Source organism: Nuphar pumila, chromosome 5, assembly GCF_984573655.1.
Source record: "Nuphar pumila chromosome 5, dmNupPumi1.hap1.1, whole genome shotgun sequence".
In the NCBI taxonomy this organism is placed as follows: domain Eukaryota; kingdom Viridiplantae; phylum Streptophyta; class Magnoliopsida; order Nymphaeales; family Nymphaeaceae; genus Nuphar; species Nuphar pumila.
The window spans coordinates 12747375-12768765 of record NC_143253.1 but is presented as its reverse complement, the minus strand read 5'-3'; the positions used below and the strand labels follow the sequence as shown (position 1 = coordinate 12768765).

The following is a 21391-nucleotide window of genomic DNA, read 5'->3' as shown; positions in this document are numbered from 1 at the left end:
TGTTAAACCTATCGTGCCAAGCCTTGTGAGCTTGTTTCAAGCCATAAAGAGCTTTAGGAAGATGAAGAACTTTATTTTTAGGAATTTTCATATCAGGTAGAGCATCCATGTAGACTTCTTCATTAAGATCACCATTTAGAAAGGCATTTTTGACATCCATTTGGTAAATATTTCATTTTCTAATGAAAGCAATGGTGATGAGACATCTGACAGTAACCATACGAGCTACTGGAGCAAATATCTTTTTATAGTCAATCCCGTATTCTTGACTATACCCTTTAGCTACAAGACGAGCTTTATACCTCTCAAGAGATCCATCACTCTTGGTTTTGACTTTGAACACCCATCAACATCCTATAGTTTTCTTTTTATGGGGAAGCGTTTGAAATTCCCAAGTGTTGGCTTTCCTAAGCGCTTTGAGTTCATTCTCCATGACTTCTCTCCATTCAATACATCGTTTAGCATCTTCAAAATTTTTCGGTTCAAAATATGAGTGAATGCACTTAAGCAAGCCCGATATTTAGGAGAGAAAGAATCAAAAGATACGAATCTAGAGGGAGTTCTTCTAGTTCTCTCGGTTCTTCTAGGGTTTGAATCATGTGAGGGGGTAGATTCGCTAGGTTCACTATATTGCTCAATAGCACTTCTAAAGGAGAGTCTATCTCTATGAGTATAGGTGATAAGGTCTCTAGTTATATTTTCTTCTTGAGAGGTAGTAGGGTTAGAGTTATTGTTGATTTCAACCACTTCATTGTCACTGTTATATGTTGATTCATCATCACTAGAGATATCATCATCTTTAGATAAAAGATCAAAGAGAAAGGAATAGTCAGCAATTTCTAAATGAGATTCATTCTTTTCAAAACCACTATCATTTTCTAAAAATGTTACATTCCTTGAGACATATAACTTATCATTTTTAGTATCATAACATCGAAACCCTTTTTGGGTTTCGGAGTAGCCAAGAAAAGCACAAGGAATGGCTTTAGGTGAGAGTTTATCATTCTTATCTGTAAGGACAAAGCACTTACAACCAAAAACTCTCAATCTATTATAATCGGGTTTTTTTTCATATAGAGTTTCGAAAGGAGAGATTTTATCTAAATTTTTGGATGGAAGACGATTAATAAGATAAATTGAAGCAAGAGTCGCTTCGGCCCAAAATTTTTTTGGAATACTTTGGGAAATAAGAAGGGTTCTAGTGGTTTCAATGATATGCCTATGCTTCATTTGGGCTAACCCATTTTGTTGTGGGGTCTTAGGACACGATATTTGATGGACAATACCATAGTCTTCAAGATATTTCTTAAATTCATTGGAAAGATATTCGCCTCCGGAATCGGTCCTAAAAATCTTTAAATTACTATTAAATTGATTCTTAATTATCATATGATATGATTTAAAACATGAAAACACTTCGTGCTTATGTTTAAGGAAATATATCCAACAATATCGAGAAAAATCATCTACAAAAATCACATAATAGGCAAAGCCTCCCTTGGATATGACGGGTGCCGGTCCCCAAACATCCGAATGAACAATTTCAAAAGGTTTTGTGGTAAACATAGATCTTTGTTCAAAAGGCATACTTCTCATTTTTCCAAGAATACAATCATTACAAGAGAAAGTATTTTTACAAAGATTTTTAATAAAATGCAAATAGGATAACTTGGTGATGTTGGGATGACCAAGTCTTTTGTGCCAAACATTTATGTCTTTATGTTGGGTCACATTACAAAAAGGGGTTTTAGGGATTTGGAGAGAATCCACATAGTACAAGTCTCCCTTCCTAGAGCCTTCCCCAATCAACTTCCCGGACCGGTGATCCTGTATTAAACACTTATTAGATGAAAATTGAATGTCACATCCAAGGTCCGAGAGTTGAGAGACGGAAAGTAAGTTCAAATTCAATTTAGGTATAAATCTAATTTTGGGAATAAAAAAATTTTGAGTTTCAAAGTTTCCAATCCCCTTAATTTCAAGAGAAGTGCCATCCGCAGTTGAAACAAAAGATGGTGATAAACTTTTAGAATATTCAGAAAGAGAAGAGATGTTTGGAGACATATGAAAAGATGCACCTGAATCTAAAAGCCAAGAAGTTTTACCTGGAGGAGAAGGAGTGGATACAGCGGCACCGGAAATAGCTCCCTTAAGAAGAGGTTGAAGAGCTTCCATAATTTGATTTAGAGAGAGAGCTCCACTTGTAGATTCCTCTTTTTGTGATTAAGATGTGGTTGCCATTGCAAGTAGTTTCTTCCATTTAGGACAAACCGGTTTGATGTGACCGGGTTCCTTGCAAAAGTGTCACACAATTTTGCTATTGTCCCTTCTTCCGCCTTGACCACCATTGTATCCTTGATTTTGGTTTTTAAAGTGAGGAGGTTTATATGTCCTCAAGTTGTTGTCAGGCCTAGACACGGCATTAGCTCCATCACATTCATCTTGATTTGTGGGCATTGCAAGAACACTTGGATTTTGCTTGCTAATGCCCATACGAGTTTCCTCTCCACTTAACTTGGTAATAACATCTTCAATGGAAGGAGATGTGAAATAAGAGAGAAGAGAGGACCGAATTTGTTCAAATTCGGGTCGAAGACCATTTAGGAAGTTAAAGAAGTGATCTTCCTCTAATTGCTTGTATCTAAGTTCAATAGCTTCGCCACTCCACTTGGGCTCAAGCATGGCAAGCTCATCCCAAATAGAGGATAATTCAGCAAAGTACTCACGAATAGACATCTCATTTTGTTGTAGGGTCAAGGCCCTCTTTTGAAGATAGTACTTGTGAGATAAGTCTCGTGAAGTATACATCTTTTCAAGATAATGCCAAGCTTCGGAGGCTTTCTTGAATTTGATGATATTGGCATTGATCTTGGTTTCAACGGATGAGAAGATCCAAGATAGGATCTTGAAGTTTCTCATTTCCCATTCCTCATGTTTTTTTGAATATTCTTCAAGAGCTTTTTGTCTTTCTTCTCCTTCAAGAATTTTGATTTCTCCTCTTTCAACCATCGTAATTTTTGGTTCGGGTTCCGTTATGGAACCTTGAACATATCCCCAAAGCCCCTTTCCTTTAATATGAGCTTCCATATTTCCGGCCCATACATGATAATTGGAACCATTGAGCTTAAAGCCAAGAGAGAAATGAGAGTCTTTTTCACCCATTAGAGAGATAAGATGAAGGAGAAAAATACGTACCACAAAGAGATTTTAACTCTTGTTGTAGTAATCTTCTAAAATATTTGATGAAGAGAAGTCTTCACGTCAATCTCGAAAAAATTGAAGGCACGCTTTTCGAGACACCCAATATTGTGAAGAATCACGAGACTTTCCTTCTCAAGCAACCTTGCTCTAATACCATGTGAAAATCTCTATAAAAAAGGATTTTGTGTATAAACACAATACTAGAAACACAAAGTGTGCACAAAAGCATAAAAGGAGAACTCTCACAAGTGCACAAAGGCACGGATACAAATGCACAAAGGCATAAAAGGAGAACTCTCACAAGTGCACAAAGGCACGAATACAAATGCACAAACGTAAAAAAATATCAACTTCAATATGTTGGGTCCCAAAAAAGGGCTTTACAAAAGTGTAAGTTACAAGGGGGTAACACCCCATATTTATAATACAAGGGAGAGAGGGAATGAGGGAGTGTTGGGCTCCCAACGGCTCTAAATAGAGCTGTTGGGAGTCCAACAGCTCTCTCTACTTTATGCTTTTTGACTTTGGTCAAAAAAGCATAAAGCCAAATAAGTCCAAAAACTAAACTAAAAAAGAAAAAGAAACCTAACCTAGTTAAATAAACTAACCTAATCCTAACTAAACTTAAAAGTAAACTAAAACTATGAGATTACATATTGAATTATGTTACATTATTTAACATCGGGTTCGGACCCGAGCTGCGTCCCTGTAGCAGCCTTTTTAAAAAAAAAGAAAAAGAAAAGGGCAACCCGATAAGGGTTGCCCGATAGGTTGTATCAGAAAAAGAAAGGGGGGGGGGGGGGGGGGGGGGGTTACGCAGGGCGTAACCGACCCCCTGCATCTCGGTAGAGGCGGGCTTGGGGCCGATAAAGGGGGGAGTGGAGAGAGGGTTTTGCCCTCTCCACTCAGTCTCTCTCTTTTTCTTTCACTCGATCTCTCTCTCCCTCTAGCTCTCTCTCTCTGTCGAGTTGGGTGTGCGTCGGAGGGGAGGGAGGTCGCCGGCGAGCTGCGGCAACCAGCAGCCATCAGGCCACGGCGAGGACTTCCTGTCACGGCAGCAGCAAGGAGTGTCAGCCGCGGCCTTACCCACGTGATTTCAGCCTCCGATCACCGGAAAAGCTCCAAAAAGGTACGATGCTCCTTGGAATCGGGGTGAGGAATCGAACATGGGTTCGATTCCATGTGGGGATTTGAGGGTAGGACTTGGGGTTTATATCAACCCTAAACCTAAAACCCCAAATCTATGATTTGGGGGTTGGGGATCTTTCCTAATGAGGGGTGCGGGTTATCCGAAACCCCAAATCAGTGGATTTGGGGGTTTTCAGTTTTTTTGTTAAAGGCATATACCCTGATAACCGTGACCCCCAATTTTATTTCCCTAATTGATTCCTGAATTAGTGTAAGTTCTGAAATTTTAATACTTAGGATGTATTAATGTGGTGATTTGTTTGATTATCCTGGATTTTGTTGTATTAGATAATTGCTTGGAGCCAACTATATGAAAATTGAATGCATCGGCTGTCCTATTAATTAAAGTGTGTCCATGTGGCACTGTGCACTTTATTTGTTCTTTCAGGCATGAACTGCTTTAGCAATCATCAAGAGTAAAACTGTACATAGCTGTAATCTTGAGTTGGATATTCTTTTTAGTCAATTAATGATTTCAGACTTTTAATGGTTGCTTGTTTACAAAGTACTTTTTGTGATTCCTTATCCACATCAGCTTCATTCAGGGTTTACCTTTACATAAAGTTAAATTATCATCTATTATATTAAGCTTGAATCTCGGGTTGAGAGCATACAGAACTGATAATTATAGTCTGTGCCTTTGCTGGAATGAAGTTTCAAGTTGAGTGAAGCTTGATTAGGGTGGAACGACAACCCTGATTATAATAAGATTGCTTTATACTTCACCCATGTGGAACAGTGTCCTTGTATACATTTCAGAGATTTTGATCCATTATCTTTTAGGTGTGTTTGTTTTCCTGTTAAGGGTTTATCTATATGTAAGGAATCCTGAAGGAGTAGTCTTATAGTTACTGTTTTTGAACAAAAATTTCTGAGCCTAATATTAGCATCCAATACTTCTATCAACTTAGACAGAATAATCGATATGAATGAGTAGTCTCAAAGCTTTTAAATATCATCCAAATTGACTGATTTTAAAGTTAATGGTAATTGACATTAAGGCTGGGATTGAACTTGTGTATCTTTTTAGAAACAAAATTATTTTTCCCTTAAAAATTTTGCTGGGAATGGACTAGTTAGGAACCCACTTATCTTTGGGCTGTGTTACTGCCATATAGGAATAAAAAAATTCTGTTGTAAAACAGAGAGTTGTACGAATGCGGCCATTGGGATATGAACCGCTTGAATGGTTGCTGGTATACCTGCATTAGATTAATTATGTTCGAAAAGGGTCAGTCCTATGTACCATGCAAATTGTATGTTTGATATGCTTGCTTTACCTGCTCAAGCCCGAGGGTTATTAATTTTGTCCCTGTATATGTCCTGATTTCCATATGTTTTCGTAGTTAGCCGAATGATGTTAATCAGACTTCCTATTTTCATAAATGAATATACAAAGTTCCTAAACCATTAAAATATGAATAGTGTAATACATTGCTGCTAGGTTCATGATCTGTTAAAGGCCGACAGAATCTTGCATGCATTACCTAATATGATGTTGTCGGCTGTCTATTGGCGTAAGATGGTGCTTGAGTGTGGTTAAGCTCAAAATTTGTAAGATGCAGCGTGGGATCATTGAAACATAACCTGAAAATTTTCAGTTGTGTATAATAGTGCTCATGTTACACTGTTTAGGGAGGAGGGATACATAAAACTGAAATTTTATATATAATGTATCTTGCTTGGATGTCTCTAACTGAACATTATATTTTTGTCTAGAATCCATGTGTTATTTAAAAGCTTGTGTATTGGATTGTATGGAAACACTTGCCGTGGAGGTTTATGCTTTCACTTGACGGTTATGATTATGGTACGCATGAGTGTGAGCATGATTCAATTATTAGTAAGTCTTCTTGAACATGTATGCTTGATTTATATGTGACATGGTACAAGTACACTCATACACTTAAAGAAACCAGGGATTGGTTAATACCCGTATGTGATGTAAGTAACACACACATATTGAAAATACATATGAATGAATTATGACATGCATATGTTTGGGTTTATGATTTCATAAGTGCACATGATTTTGGCACTTTGGCTTAGTGTTATAAATAAAACACTACTTTTGTTTTGAGATGTGATGCCTCGATGGCCTAAATGGACCATCATCGGCCTGGAGAGCCGTGGGTTTAGTTTTCTTTTATTTATGTTTTTAAATGCATCACTTAAACCACATAAGATGGTTTGGCACATTACTACACTGTTCTAGTTGTTTATACGGGCTGGAGTTCCGTAAGGGTCTTCGCAGTGGAGGATGCGGGTTTTTCACTTTACTTTTGCATATGGTGTTGCAAACTTAAAGAATTAACTTTAATAAAGATATAATAAGAACAGTGTAATATACATTCCGGGATATCTCATCTGGAGTATGAGAATCTTGGATATCCGGTCTTGGGGAGACTATGAGGATACAAAAACTCCGTGTGCTGCAATTTGGTCCCCTGAACCCGATATTGAAGTTCTTTCTCCTGACCATGGTTTTAGGGAGAGTCCGCCACTTTACCCAGGAGTGGTGTATTTGACACAGTTGTTGTTATGGTACCAAAGAAGTGGCACTTGTGGGCGTGGGGTGTCCCTTGTGTCCCCGACATTAGATATGGAGGTCTAATGTTCCGATGAATGGTGTTATTTCCTGATATCGGTCGAGGGCTAAGTTGGAACCCAGTAATAAAATACAAATTGTGTGTTAAGCTACCCTGGGAACCTACTTGACCTCGGGGTTTGTACCCGTTTGGTGTATCCGCGGGCCACGGTAATTAAAAAGGGAAACTTAAAGATGTGTGCATTTAATAAGGCATGCATATGAAAAGATAGAACATAAATGAAAGATAACAGAAGAAATCATGCATTGCACATAATCATGCATTTTTCTGTTAGGCATTAGATCATGCATGTTTGAATCATTATCTATATCATGACATGAGTTGGTGGTAGCATAGGATTTACTTATTAAAATCATGCTGCAAGATTTGGAAATTTAGTTCTTGATATATGGTACTGATTTACTATTCTTGACTGGTGAGCACATGCAATTGTTGGTAGTTATAGATATTTGAATGTTGCAAATTTTATATCTGCACTCACTCAAATCACTGCATGAAATCTTATCCATGTTCTTTATCTCACCTGGTTTCTTTAGAAATAGCTGTGCTCAGAATTTCGGTTCTGACACCCTACTTTGTTGGTTTTTCACAGGAAATGGTGAACAGTGAAGTTGTACATGCATCTGGGGATGGATAAGAGTCATACTTGAGCTTGACGGCTTCAGCAGAGGACAGAGTGGCTCTATTTTTGCTTCTTTTAGTTCTTTTAATTTCTGTAATTGTTACTTTACTTTCAGTTGAATAAAACCTTGTCTTTGAAATTTTCTTACTCATTAATAAAAGAGTTTTAGTTGGTTGATATGGATCATGATTGCAACTTCGTTTGTGGTGGTTGGGCTATCCAATGAAAAGTGGAACTGTGAGGACCCCAGATCTCTGGGAAGGTTTCCGCAACTCTTAGAAAAAAAAAATATTTTGCATTTTTAAAGGGTATGGATTGGGGTCGTTACATTTTGAAAAATATGTAATTACTTTTAGAGGTAGATTAGGTCCCCATTGTTAGGGCTGGTAAACGAGGGCTCAGCTCGCTTACCATTTAAATCAGCTAGGGTTTGGCTCATGTTCATAATTAGACGAGCCAAGCTCAATCTTGAGCCGAGCTTGAGTCAGCCGAGCCAAGCCACGGAGCTGGTTTATGTAAAAAATAGTTGTGTAATTTGAAGTTGTCAACAATAGGATTTGAATTTCAGACCTCTCTCACATGACACATACTCCAACCAATTATACAAACAGCCTTTTGTGATAAATATTGCACTTAAAATCCATATGTTACACCCATTGTTCGTGTTTGACTTATTCATGGTTAACGAGCTGCTCATGGCTTAGCTCGCCAGCTACACGAACCAAATACGGACGAGTTCATGGCGAGCTGAAGTAAGCCAAGCCACCAGCGGCACGGTTCATTTCTCAGCCCCAGCTATATACATATATATAGGGAAATAGGAACCTACAAAATGGGCACCGTGTTAAATGAAATATGATATTGGATTTCCGGTAATTTTTTCGAAATTCTGACCCCATAGATGTGTTCAGCATGATTGATTTACAAGAAATCGACACTTGGATCATGGATTTTGGATGGAAAATGGTATTTGGAAACTTGAAATTTTATGAATATTGTAGGCTGTTGATTTTTGAAATCTTATAAAAACCTATCCATGAATCGGAATAAAATGCTCCAAGAAGTGATTCCTATAAAAACAAGCATATAGATCACATCTGTACATCCAGACTTTCGAAAAAATACCAAAAATCCAATAACATGTTTCATGTAGCACCTTGCCCATTTTGTAGGCTATATATATATAGAGAGAGAGAGAGCATAGGTGGTTAATGATAGGTGCTTAATGCGTTTTTCAAGTTTTTTCATTTTATTTTAAAATTCTGACAGTACAGATGCTATCAATGTACTTGATTTTATTGGGATCAGCTCTTGAAGTGTTTGATTCTGACACATGGGTGGGTTTTTATAAGGTTCGAAAAAACAATGGTCCAAAATCTTTGTAAATTTTTTAGGCTCCAAATATCATTTTTTTATCGAAAACACGTGATCCAGGTGTGGATTCCTCGTAAATCAATTATACCCAACACATTTATGGGGTCGGAACCAAGGTTTTAAAACTCGCCGAGTCAACTCGTTGACTCGGCTCGGCTCGGCCCTCCAGCGAGTCAACCCGGCAAGGCAAACTTGGTTTGCCAAGACTCGGGCTTGACTCGGCCTGACTCGGGCGAGTTCTGAGATGTTTGAAATTTGATTTTTGAGTTTCAAATTACAGTTTCGAAATATATAAGTACATATATTTTAACAAGGGTTACCTCCAGATTTTGTATAAAAAATAAAATAAAAATCATTTAAAGATAAAAAATCATTTAAATCCATAGAATAAAATCGCCATGCTGTTGGAACTACTGTTCACCCGATGCTATCAACTTATTCTAGCAAAATATTTTAAAGAAATGTTTCTCACTATATATAGAGGGTCAAATGTGCCTATATGAAGTCACATTTAGGTTTCATCATCCATTTGTTATGTGAACAAGCATTGTACAGATTCAAATATTAGTATTCTTTTATAGTTGTGCCATTAATATATTTCCTGCATAGTTTTCATACATGAGAAAATTGCTTATTTATGTTGATATTGGGCATTCTGTAAACTTTCAATATGCACATATATCCCTATTTTACATTTATGGATTTGTTAGAGAGGGAATTGAAACTTTTAAAACAAGCTAGCATATATGATTGGCCATTTTAGAAACCGTAGGTAGTAGCAGACTGAACTCATGGTGACCACATCCTCTAATTCAAGTCATGAATTAGTCAAAGTGCATGTATAGATATCAAATTCAAGCAAACTTCTATAGCTCTTTGCAGTTGTTTTTATATTCTTACAGACATTTGGACAAGAGTGATACTGTCTCTTGGAACGTTAGCAAGTGGGAAAAATGTAGTGCCGTGTTGATTACAGTTATGGCAAAGAAATAGAAAACTAGAATTGCCTCCTTGCCTATTCCTTTGCTATTCAAAGTACATTTCCAGAATGTGGCTAAGAAATGGACTTAATGATTATCCACTCCATTGATATTCCATGATGTGCCTTATGTAGAGGTTATAAAATGAATAACATTATATCAGAGCACATATTTGTCCATATCTCCTTTCTGCATGCCATATTAAGTCGTTTTGCAAACCTTTATATGTTTAAATGACAATTTATATATTGTTTTTCTTTTAAAATCAAAAGTTAACAAAACCCGGTCCGAGTCACCGAGTTGACCTGCCGAGTCACGAGTCAATAAAGAGCGAGTCGAGTCCCGAGTCATGGGTTTTAAAACCTTGGTCGAAACTACGAAAAAAACACCAAAAGAGCAGAAAAACCCATTAAGCATGTATCATTAAGCACCTACGCTCTACTATATATATATATATAGGGAAACTAAAATATGTAAACCAGCAAAATATGTAAACTAGTATGAACCAAGATTTTCATAGGTTTTTTCACAAATCTAACCATTCAGATGCATTCTTCGACATGGTCCATTTTCTTGGAATCGACTATTCGGTCATCATAATTGGATCAAGAAATGTGATTTTGTATGCTTGAATATTTACAAAAATTCTAATCCATTGATTTTAAAGCCTTAAAAGATCCTTTTCATACATCGTAATGGGATGATCTAAGAGTCTGTTCTTATAAAAAAAACCAAGCATCTAGATTGCATCCATACAGAGAATTTTTCGAAAAAAATTAAGAAAACCTATAAAAATCTTGGTGCATACCAGTTTACATATTCCAATTACCCTATATATATAAGTGTTGTCCAACCAAAGGTAGATCCAAGAACTACAACCAACAACAATAGGATGGCATTTCTTCATGGACGATTGAGTTTTTCATCTTATTTAGTAAGCAACATGATTGATTTTTTTGAAGAAAGAACATGATTTAGATTATGAATTTTCGATATTTAGATGTGTTTTTTAAAACACTAAAAATCAACAGCCCACAATACTTTGTATTGTAAAATTTTAAATGCAATGTGAACCGTTGATTTTTCACATTTTGAAAAACATGTCTAGATGTAAAATCTTCATGTAAAGTGATTTTTCCTTTATTTTAAATTTAATAAATATAATTTTTATTTAAATAATTATTTTTTCGATATCTGAAAATAAAATAATATATATAGAATACACACATTAATAAATAGTGGTTGATGTTAAAGTGGATACTGATATGGATCTTGGACCGGTTGCCAAGATCCATAGTCCAGTTATGATATGGATCTCGGACTTGTTGCCAAGATCCATGATCCAGTTATGATATGGATCTTGGATCCGATGCCAAGATCCATAACTCATTTAGGCTATGCTAAATTAGCCTTTATTTTTAAAAAACTAAAATATTGTTAGTAATAAGATTATTATATATATATATATATAAGAGTCTTAGTCTAGAAAGACTTCTAGTTGAGTTGTGTTCTATAAAACCAATATCAGCCCTGTCTCTCAATACCGATTTTGAGAGAGAGGGAGAGGGTTGAACACAGAAAAAAAAGGAGGAGAAAGAGAGCAGCATCATGAGGGAGAAAGAGAACAGCAGGTTAGAGAAAAAAACGAAGAGGCTGCAGCGTTACCTAGCGGTCTTTTCCCTTCAATGTGTTCTTCTTCCTCCTTTTCATCACAAAATAGGTACGGGTTCTTTTCTTATTCTGATGGTCGAGGGGTTTAGCATGGATCGAATCATGCATGGGTAATAAGAGGACCTAATCTCTGTTTTATGCACAGACTTTCGAATCTTGATTCCTTGATTCTTCGACCAGTCTGTCTTGATTGAGTTTAATAACCTAAAAAGATTAAATTCCTTTACGATTTATTTTTGTGATTAAATTCTGTTTAAATTGGGCATACATATATATCTGTGTTTTATGTTCTTAAACAGAGTTCACGATGGATTTGTAGAATTTTAAATCTGTGTTTTTACTGGATTTAGGTTTAAGATAAATGTCTGTGTTTCTTTTGCAAAACCAGTTTTGGAATCTGAATTTCTGGTTGGATTTAATACAAAGTCTGTGTTTTGAATGATGCAAACTCTGAATTGTTGGTTGATAAAGAATCTGTATACAGTCATATTTTCTTTTTGAAACACGTAGATATAGATCATAAATCTGTATGTTATTTCTGACATGCACTCGTGTGGGCACCTGATGTATTGATGTGGGCATGAAAAATCGATAAGCTGGATGTACTTCATGATTTTTCTTCTTGTGTTATGTCAAACCAGAAGTTAGGTGATGAGTTTTGTTGATGTTTGTTAATGCAGCAAGATTTGACCATACACGTTTTCTGTGATGGACAGTATTTTACATGAGCGGTTGATAATGCTTCTTTTGTTCCATTTTACATGTTATAGGCTGGGTTTCATAGGTCCTATTTCGTTATATATATATATATATATATATATATATATATATATATATATATATATATATATAGTGCACGGTTACTGAAATTTGGTTGTTTCTTGTAGGACCAGTGATGTCTCTTGTACCAAGATAGATTTCTACATTTGATTACATAAGTATTATGCCTGGGATTTTGATTTAAAAAACAAAAAAGAGAGAAAATCAGGCAGGTACCAATTTTTCTGGGTTCTTCTCAGTAATCAGTAGGAATGATTCTCTGTACTTAGAACTCGTGTGTGTTTGCTGAAATAGGCCTGTCAACACACACACACACAGACACACACACACACACACATATATATATATATAATCACATGGGTGCGGGTGCGGGTGCGGAGCAATTTCAAAAATTTTGGACATGGTGACACGGCTATATATATATATATATATATATATATATATATATGTGTGTGTGTGTGTGTGCGCGTGTGTGTGTTAGCCTAGGTGTTCTTTTCTTTTAGAAATCGGGCATGCTGTCGAAGCGTTGGTTCAAAGGATAACTTAAATAAATTCAGCTTCTCCTATACTAATAAATCCGATTTGAACTATGGTTAGGTATGCTCATAGATAAGGACCCTTTTCTAAATTAGGTTTTAGTTTATGTTTAAAAGTCCGACTTTTTTGTGGGTGGTTTAGAAAAAAAAATTCTGAGTCTTACCTTGATCATGTATGGATGGGTCGAGCAGCATACATATATATATATATATAACCAAATTAATAAAATACAAATTGTTTCGATTGATGGTGATGATTCCTCATGTTACTATTGATGATGATGATTCCTTATACCGGTCGAGTAACATATGTAGAACCTAGTCAATAAAATATAAATTGTGTATTAAGATACCACTTAAAACTGTTTTGTGTAATGATGTGGATTGAATGTGATACACATGCAAGAACACACTTTCAATCAAGTAGAATACTTGATTGAATAAACGAAACCACCCACACAAGGGTCTTAACAAATTGTTATTGCATAAAAAGGCACTCCAAAGAGTTGAAAAATATACATGGCCCAAGAGGCTATTTATAATACAATGAGAATAAGGGTCTGAACATGTGATTGTTGGGGCTGCACCCAACGGTCACATTTGTGACGGTTGAGGCAGCTCCAACAGTCATATGAGCTGCCCCTTTTGCATAGAAAAAGACAAAAGCAAAAAGATAAAATATCACCTCATTAGAGTCTGACGCCTATTTGGTGAAAAGACCGGAATACCCCTAAGGGGTATATATATATATATATATATATATATATATATATATATATATATATATATATATATATATTAACTATATCTTAACACCCCCCTTCAAACTCATGGTGGAACAATCGAGAGTTTTCCAAGTAGAAAGTGAAATCTGGGTGACGGAAGCACTTTGGTGAATAAATCTGCTAGTTGATACTCTGATGGAACATAAAGCAATGTGATAGTTTTTCGCAGAAATTCTTCATGGACATAGTGACAATCCATGTCCTCTCATGGAATATATGGTTGCTTGCAATATACACAACGCTCTTGTTATCACAGCACAATTTGGAGGGTTCTTTGATGTGGATTTCTAAGTCCTCCAGTAATTGTCGGAGCCACACTAACTCTGACGTGGTCGTTGCCATGACACGATATTCAGCTTCAGTTGAGGAGAGAGACACCTTTTGTTGCTTCTTGAAAAGCCATGAGATCAAAGAGTCACCTACAAAAACACATAAACAAGTAGTTGAGCGTCTATCATTCACATCCCCTCCCTAGTCAGAGTCTGAGTATGCAATGACTTCTAATGAGGACGAGAATGACAAAAACAGTCTATAATTTATAGAGTTCTTAATATATCTAATAATTCTCATTACAACACTCATATGTATTGTATTAAGAGCATGCTGAAATTGACTGACTGAATGAATAACATGAGAAATGTCAGGACAAGTAATAGAAAGGTAAGACAAAGCTCCAATCAATTGTTTGTATGGGGTTGGATCTTGCAGAGGTTCTCCATCATCCTTTTTCATTTTTTGCATTTATGACCTCTGGATTGTCAACCCGTTTCTCATCTGAGAGTCCTGATCTCTCAATAATCTATGTTGCATACTTAGTGACCATCCCTACATTTGAAGACTTAACAAACAATGCAGTGTCAGTAAAACAAGATTTAAAATAAAGTTGAGTCATTAGATTACTAAATTTATCATACCAAGCTTTGGGAGCTTGTTTTATTCTATACAAGACTTTTCGTAACCTAAGAGTTTTTTCAAGTGCTAAATTCAAACCTGATGGAGGATCCATGTAGACCTCTTCATCTAAATTACCATTCAAAAAAGCATCTTTTACATCCATTTGAAAGATAGGTCATTTTTTAATTGATGCTATAGATATAAGGGTTCTGACAGTCGCCATTCGAGCAACTGGGGCAAAGGTTTCATCATAGTCAATTCCATATTCTTGACTATATCCCTTAGTTGCTAATCGAGCTTTATATCTTTCCAATGTCCCATCCCATTTAGTTTTAATTTTGTAAACCCATCTACACCTTATAGTTTTTCGTCCTTTGAGTAATGTTTGAATTTCCTAAGTTTTTGTTTTTTCTAAAGCTTCATTTATCGTTTTAATCTATTCTTGATGGTTTTTTGCTTCATAATAAGATGATGGTTCAATATATGAGTGTATAGTCATTAAACATGTTCGGTATCTTGGTTCAAAGAAATCATAAGATACAAATCTACTAGGGGCCTTGGAAATTTTTATTGATTTCTAATACTAGCAAAGTCTACATCTTGATTTTGTGAGTATTTTTCTAAGGCACATGGTGGGTGATCTTCGGTCCGCCAAGTGTATGTTTGTATGGTAGTATTAAGTGGGTCAATATTATCAAGACCATTGTCAACATTTTCACTTACATCATGAGTGTCCTCGTTTTCACTCTCATGCTCATTATGAATGTTTTCACACTTATCATGTTCATTGATAAGATAAAAAAGAAACGAATAATCATAGTTCTCTTGGATTTTTTCTTTGCTAAAGCCATCTTCATTTTCCAGAAATGCAACATTTCGTGAAACATATAACTTGTTTCTTTCCATGTCATAGCATCGATATACCTTTTGATGTGCAGCATAGCCTAGAAAAACACAAGAGATTGCTTTTAAGTTGTCATTTCTATGGGTAAAAATAAAACATTTACATCCAAAGACTCTCAACCTTTTTTAATCGGAGGAGATTTTAAACAATTTTTCAATGGGAGATATATTTTCAATAGTTTTTGAAGGCATTTTATTTATCAAATAAACTGTTGTAAGAGCGGCTTCAGCCCAAAACATTTTTAGAACATTTCTTGATATAAGAAGTGTTCTAGTGGTTTCAACAATATGTCTATGCTTTCTTTCAGCTAGACCATTTTGTTGAGGAGTGCATGGGCAAGATTTTTGATGAATAATCCCATTTAGGTCAAGAAATTTTTTAAATTCTTTTGATACAAATTTTCCCCTGGAATCAGATCTAAAAATTTGAATGTTGGTTTTGAATTGAGTCTTTACATAGAAATAAAAAAATTTAAAGCATTCAAATACTTCTAATTTTTGTTTAAGAAAAAAGATCCAAGAATGTTTACTATAGTCATCTACAAACACAACATAGTATGATACCCCACCTTTGGATATATCAGGAGTCGTCCCCACACATCCGAATGTATTAACTCAAAAGAATTTTTTGGTATAAAATGTCTTTGTTCAAAGGGCAACACTTTCATTTTGCCAAGAATGCAATCTTCACAAACCAAATTCTTTTCTTTATAACTAGTAAGAAATGGAAACAAATGTAATTTGGTCACACTAGGATGTCCTAATCTTTTGTGCCAATTTTTTATATCTTTCTTTTCCACAAAATTACAAAAAAAAAAATTGATAACTCGTCCATTACATAGAGATCTCCTCTTCTATGGCCTTGCCCAATCGGCTTTCAGGACTGGAGATCATGTATTAAACAATCATTAGAAGAAAATAAAGCTTTGCAATCATAATCCGTAATTTGTGAAACTGATAAAAGGTTCAAATTTAGTTTTGGCACAACTCTAATACTTGGTATGTGAAAGTTTGGTGGTTTTTTAAAAATTCCAAAACTTTTGATTTTTAAAGATGTTTCGTCGGCGGTTGAAACATAAGAATTATTTGGGTTAGAATGACATTCGGATAATATTGACTCATTTGGAGTCATATGAAACGAGGCACCGGAATCGGAGAACCAAGAAGTCTTACCAGGGTCACCACTTGTGGATACGGCCGCCCTCGAGAAGGAAGAATCTTGACCTTTGAACATTGGTTGTAGCGCCTCCATTAATTGAGCTAAAGACAGTGAGCGAATGCATTTGGAGTCGTCTACATCATTTCTTTCTACCGAAGCAACTCTCTTATCATCACGGTGATCTTTTTTCTTTCTTTTGGGACAAAAAGGCTTGATGTGTCCCGGTTCATTGCAATGATAACATATGATTTTGCCACCTTTTTTGTATTCATGATCTCCTCTTTTATCGCTTCTTTCATAGTTGTTGGGATTTCTCCAATTCTCATTCTTCACAAAGTGATGAAGCTTGTAACTCCTAGTGTGGTTACCGGGCTTGGACATAGCAAATATAGTTTCTTCATCTTTTGAAGTGGATGGCTTCTTTAATCTATTCTCTTGCATAGTCAATTCTTCAAGAGTTTCGACTATGGATGGCACACCTCATCTATGAAGGAGAGCCGATTTTGTTTCCTCAAATTCGGGCCTAAGCCCATTCACAAATTGGTAGAAATGCTCCGTTTTAATTTTGTTTTCACGGAGTTCTACATCTTGAGGGCAATGTCATTTTGGCTCAAGAAGAGTCTATTCATCCCATAGGAGAAAGAGAGAGCATTGTAATATTCTCTAATATGCATCTCTCATTGAGTCATGGTTCTTGCTTTATTTTGGACATTACATATGTGGGCAATATCTTTAAGACTATACATGTCCTTAAAATATTTCCAAGCATCACTAGCAAAATCAAATTGCTAAGCTAGAGCATTTATGAATATCTACACTATTGATGAGCCATCCAATTATTTTGGAATGACGCATCCTCAACTCTTTCCATTTTTTCTCATAATCAAAAAGGGCTTTACCCATTTCCTCACCTTGAAGAGCAACCTCCTTTCCACTCTCAATTTTCGCAAGAATGAGCGTGGGCGCTTTTTCGGTACCATATACCAAACCCCATAACCCCTTTTCACATATCTTGTGTTTTACTATGGAAGCCCACATCACATAGTTTGTATTGTTTAGGCGTACGGGAATGGAGATTATAACTTCTCTCGCATTCTCCATTTCTTTACAATGCGAGGAGAAAGAGATAGTGGAAAGAATGGAGAAAGATAGAGAAAAAAGACTTATTTGAGAAGTGGCGCGCTTCCCGATGCAAAAATCCTTGATTTGTTGTATCCGCTAAACCCATGATCTTCCTCTTGATATCCTCATAATCTTTCTTTTAGAAAAATGTCTTTGAATCATCAAAGCTCTGATACCATGTAATGATGTGGATTGAATCTGATACACATGCAAGAACACACTTTCAATCAAGTAGAATACTTGATTGAATCAACGAAACCACCCACACAAGGGTCTTCATAAATTTTTATTGCATAAAAAGGCACTCCAAAGAGTTGAAAAATATACATGGCCCAAGGGGCTATTTATAATACAATGAGAAAAAGGGGCTGAACATGTGACTGTTGGGGCTGCACCCAACTGTTTGTGACCGTTGGGGCAGTCATATGAGCTGCCCCTTTTGCATAGAAAAAGACAAAAGCAAAAAACAAAAAAGATACAAAAGTAAAAAGAAAAAGACAAAAGCTAAAAAACAAAAAAGCAAAAAAATAAAAGTACAAAAGCAAAAAGATAAAATATCAGCTCATTAGAGGCTAACGCCTATTTGGTGAAAAGACCGGAATACCCCTAAGGGGTATTTCGGTTTACATATATATATATTAACTATATCTTACCATTTTGAACCTTGAAAATTTGGCCCCTTTTAAGTATATGTGGGATTTATATAAGTAAAAATTTAACCCTGTGCATTAAGTAGAAACATGCATGCAAAAGCAATACTGATAATTAAAGTTAAAAATATATTCATGCATGTTACATTGATTCATGTATCCCTAAATGTTCAATTTAACATGAAATTGTTGGTTGCTCGAATTGAACTCCTTATACTGAAAGCTTGTTTTGAATGTGCGATGTTTATAAAGAAACTTTGGTTTTTACCTTCTTTTTAAAAAACCTTTTTCAGGTACTGAGTCACAGTGATGGAGGGACCAGTTGGCTGGAAGGAGCAAAAGTTATGATACGGTGTCTTGGATTCTGATTATGTTGAAAAGTTTTTATCTTGAGGGAACATGTGAACCAGAGTTGCCAGTTGAGGAAGCGAGAGCGGGAAGCGATACGGGAAGCGAGGCACTTTCAAAAATGTAGGAAGCAGGGAAGCGTGGGACCACTTAGAAGAAAATTATGAACCGTCTCGGAAGCGACATAGGAAGCGAACCGGAAGCGACCTAGGAAGCGAACCGGGAGGGAGGGGGAAGCGAAAAAAATGGAAAAAATGGGAAAGTGTGAGGGAAGTGTGCTTCCCATAAATGGGAAGCGCGCTTCCCAAAAAAGGGGAACGCTTCTCCTCACGCTTCGGAAGCACGACGTTTCGTGCTTCCGAAGCGCGCTTCCCCTTTACCCTAGGCGCTTCTGGTAACTCTGATGTGAACCCTAAATGGGGAATTATTTATTAAATTCATGATTTTATTTGTTCTATGTTTGGAATGATGGTTGAGTTGTGTATATTGAATTTGTAATGTACCCCGAGTCTCTGGGATATTTTTCGCAATATTTTAAAATTATTTATTTATAAAAAAATTTCTGCATTTTTCGAGAATCAGTTTAGGGTCATCACATAAAGCATATTTCTTACTGAATAAATTATAAAGAACAAATATATAAGGCCCGATTAATGAAACACTCAAACATTGGAGAAGGAGAGCCATCTAATCATCATTGGTTGTAGATTTTGGACCTTTCTTTGGTTGCAAGGTCTCTCTTCCCTATATATATATTTAATATTTTTATTTATTTATTTATAACACCTATGTCCTCATGTCCAAGTTTTAGAAAAAAATCCCATGCATTACAAGATATTTCCATATTGTGTCCATATGACAGACCCTGACTGCTAAGAGACTAATGAGGAAAATTTCGTGAAGTTATTCCACAAAATATCAAGAAATTCAGAGGCATTAATCACATTAAGTTTAACACAAGAAATGACTCAATATGCATTATTTATTTAACTTCCTTACTAGTCACTTGAGAATCATATGAGCAAAATAACAATATTAAAGTAAATTTGATAATTAAGGTACCCATCTATAGCTCCAAAGTGTTGAGATGTATAGAGAATAATATAAAAAAAAGGACAACTTGCAGGTCAGATAGAAAACATTCATACAGTTTAATGGATACTAGAGATTCATTTAAGCCAAATACCATCACAATGATATTCACATGAAAACTAAGTATCTTACGATTGAGTCCCATATAAGATTTGCTTTCCTCTTTTGCTCAACCTCTCAAGCATAATGGTTAATTATAAATATGGTGTCAAGGCAGGAAAATTGATGTTCCACCTACGAGCTCTATAAACTACAAAAGATATGTTTGTTACAGCTAATTATTGTCATATCTCATCTTTAGATTCTGATATTTTAGAAGTTCCATGCAACTTTAGCTTCTCCCCTCATGTACCCCTGGATAATTCATATCTTTAAAGCCTCATAAGCATCTATTCCGATTTTTTTCTCAAGTTTTGATTAATTTACTCATCCTTTTCATAACAAAATTCATGTGTTCTCCCTGTTTTTTGCCTCCAAGTCTAGATGTTGAAATCACTATTTGTGGTTATTTCCTATATTTTGTTTGACTACCCTTTTGTCATGATTCTAATCTATAGCTCATACCTATGTCACACGGATACTCCATTTGGCTCCCATTATTCATAAAAATGGCCAGTCGTATTCATGTAACATTGGCTCATACAATAGCATTAAAACAGAAAAGGAAAAGAAAAGACAACCCTGGATATCCTAGCAACTTAATGCACAATCAGCAATAGTCGACTTGTCAGTACCCAATGCACAAAAGAACAAGCACAAGCAATAGCAGATATTAACATCAACCTCATTAGTAGGTTCATCTTGTTCTAAGTGACTATTTGTTGCTGATCCCGGTCCCATCATTAACTCTTCATGTACAAATTTCTCATCCTATTTATCCTTATATTTTATCCAAAAATTATGTCATGCGGACTCTTCTAACAGGGCACCGCACCCGCACCCGCACCCAGGCGGGTGCGACACTTGGACACAACTTCCTTTGTGTTAGGTGAAGTCAACCATAATGAGGTCCATTTCTATCCAAAAGTAGATTCAGTTAACCCTAATCAAGTCCATTTTTATCTATATTATATATATACATAAATGCACACACATACCCGTAGTGTTAACTTAAACTGTTAAAAATTATATATATATATACCCCGCACCCCCGCACCCAAGTTTTTATAAAGTGCCACATCGCCGCACACGCACCTATGTGACATAGGGTGTTATCATATTCTTCCTTTTTCTTTTCCTAACTTTCAGCATCAATGGCATTAACTAAGCTAACCTCTTCAGACTTTATAATTTGGAAACATTACAAATTGCCCAGCATACCTTAGAATACATAGAGCACTCAGTTTTGTAACCACCAGAATTTCTTGTTAGATATCACAAGATACAGAAACTGGAAGGAACAGGAGAATATGAGACTTGGTTCATTTAAGATAACGATGAAATTTACTTTTCTAAAAGTGCTCAGTCATCACAACAA

General features: G+C 35.8%; 1 protein-coding gene across 2 annotated transcripts in view; it reads right to left on the bottom strand.

The window, feature by feature from the left end:
* ULP1D (UB-like protease 1D) overlaps positions 1-21391 on the bottom strand; it is a 113019-nt gene that overhangs the window by 54024 nt on the left and 37604 nt on the right. The window lies entirely within an intron of this gene.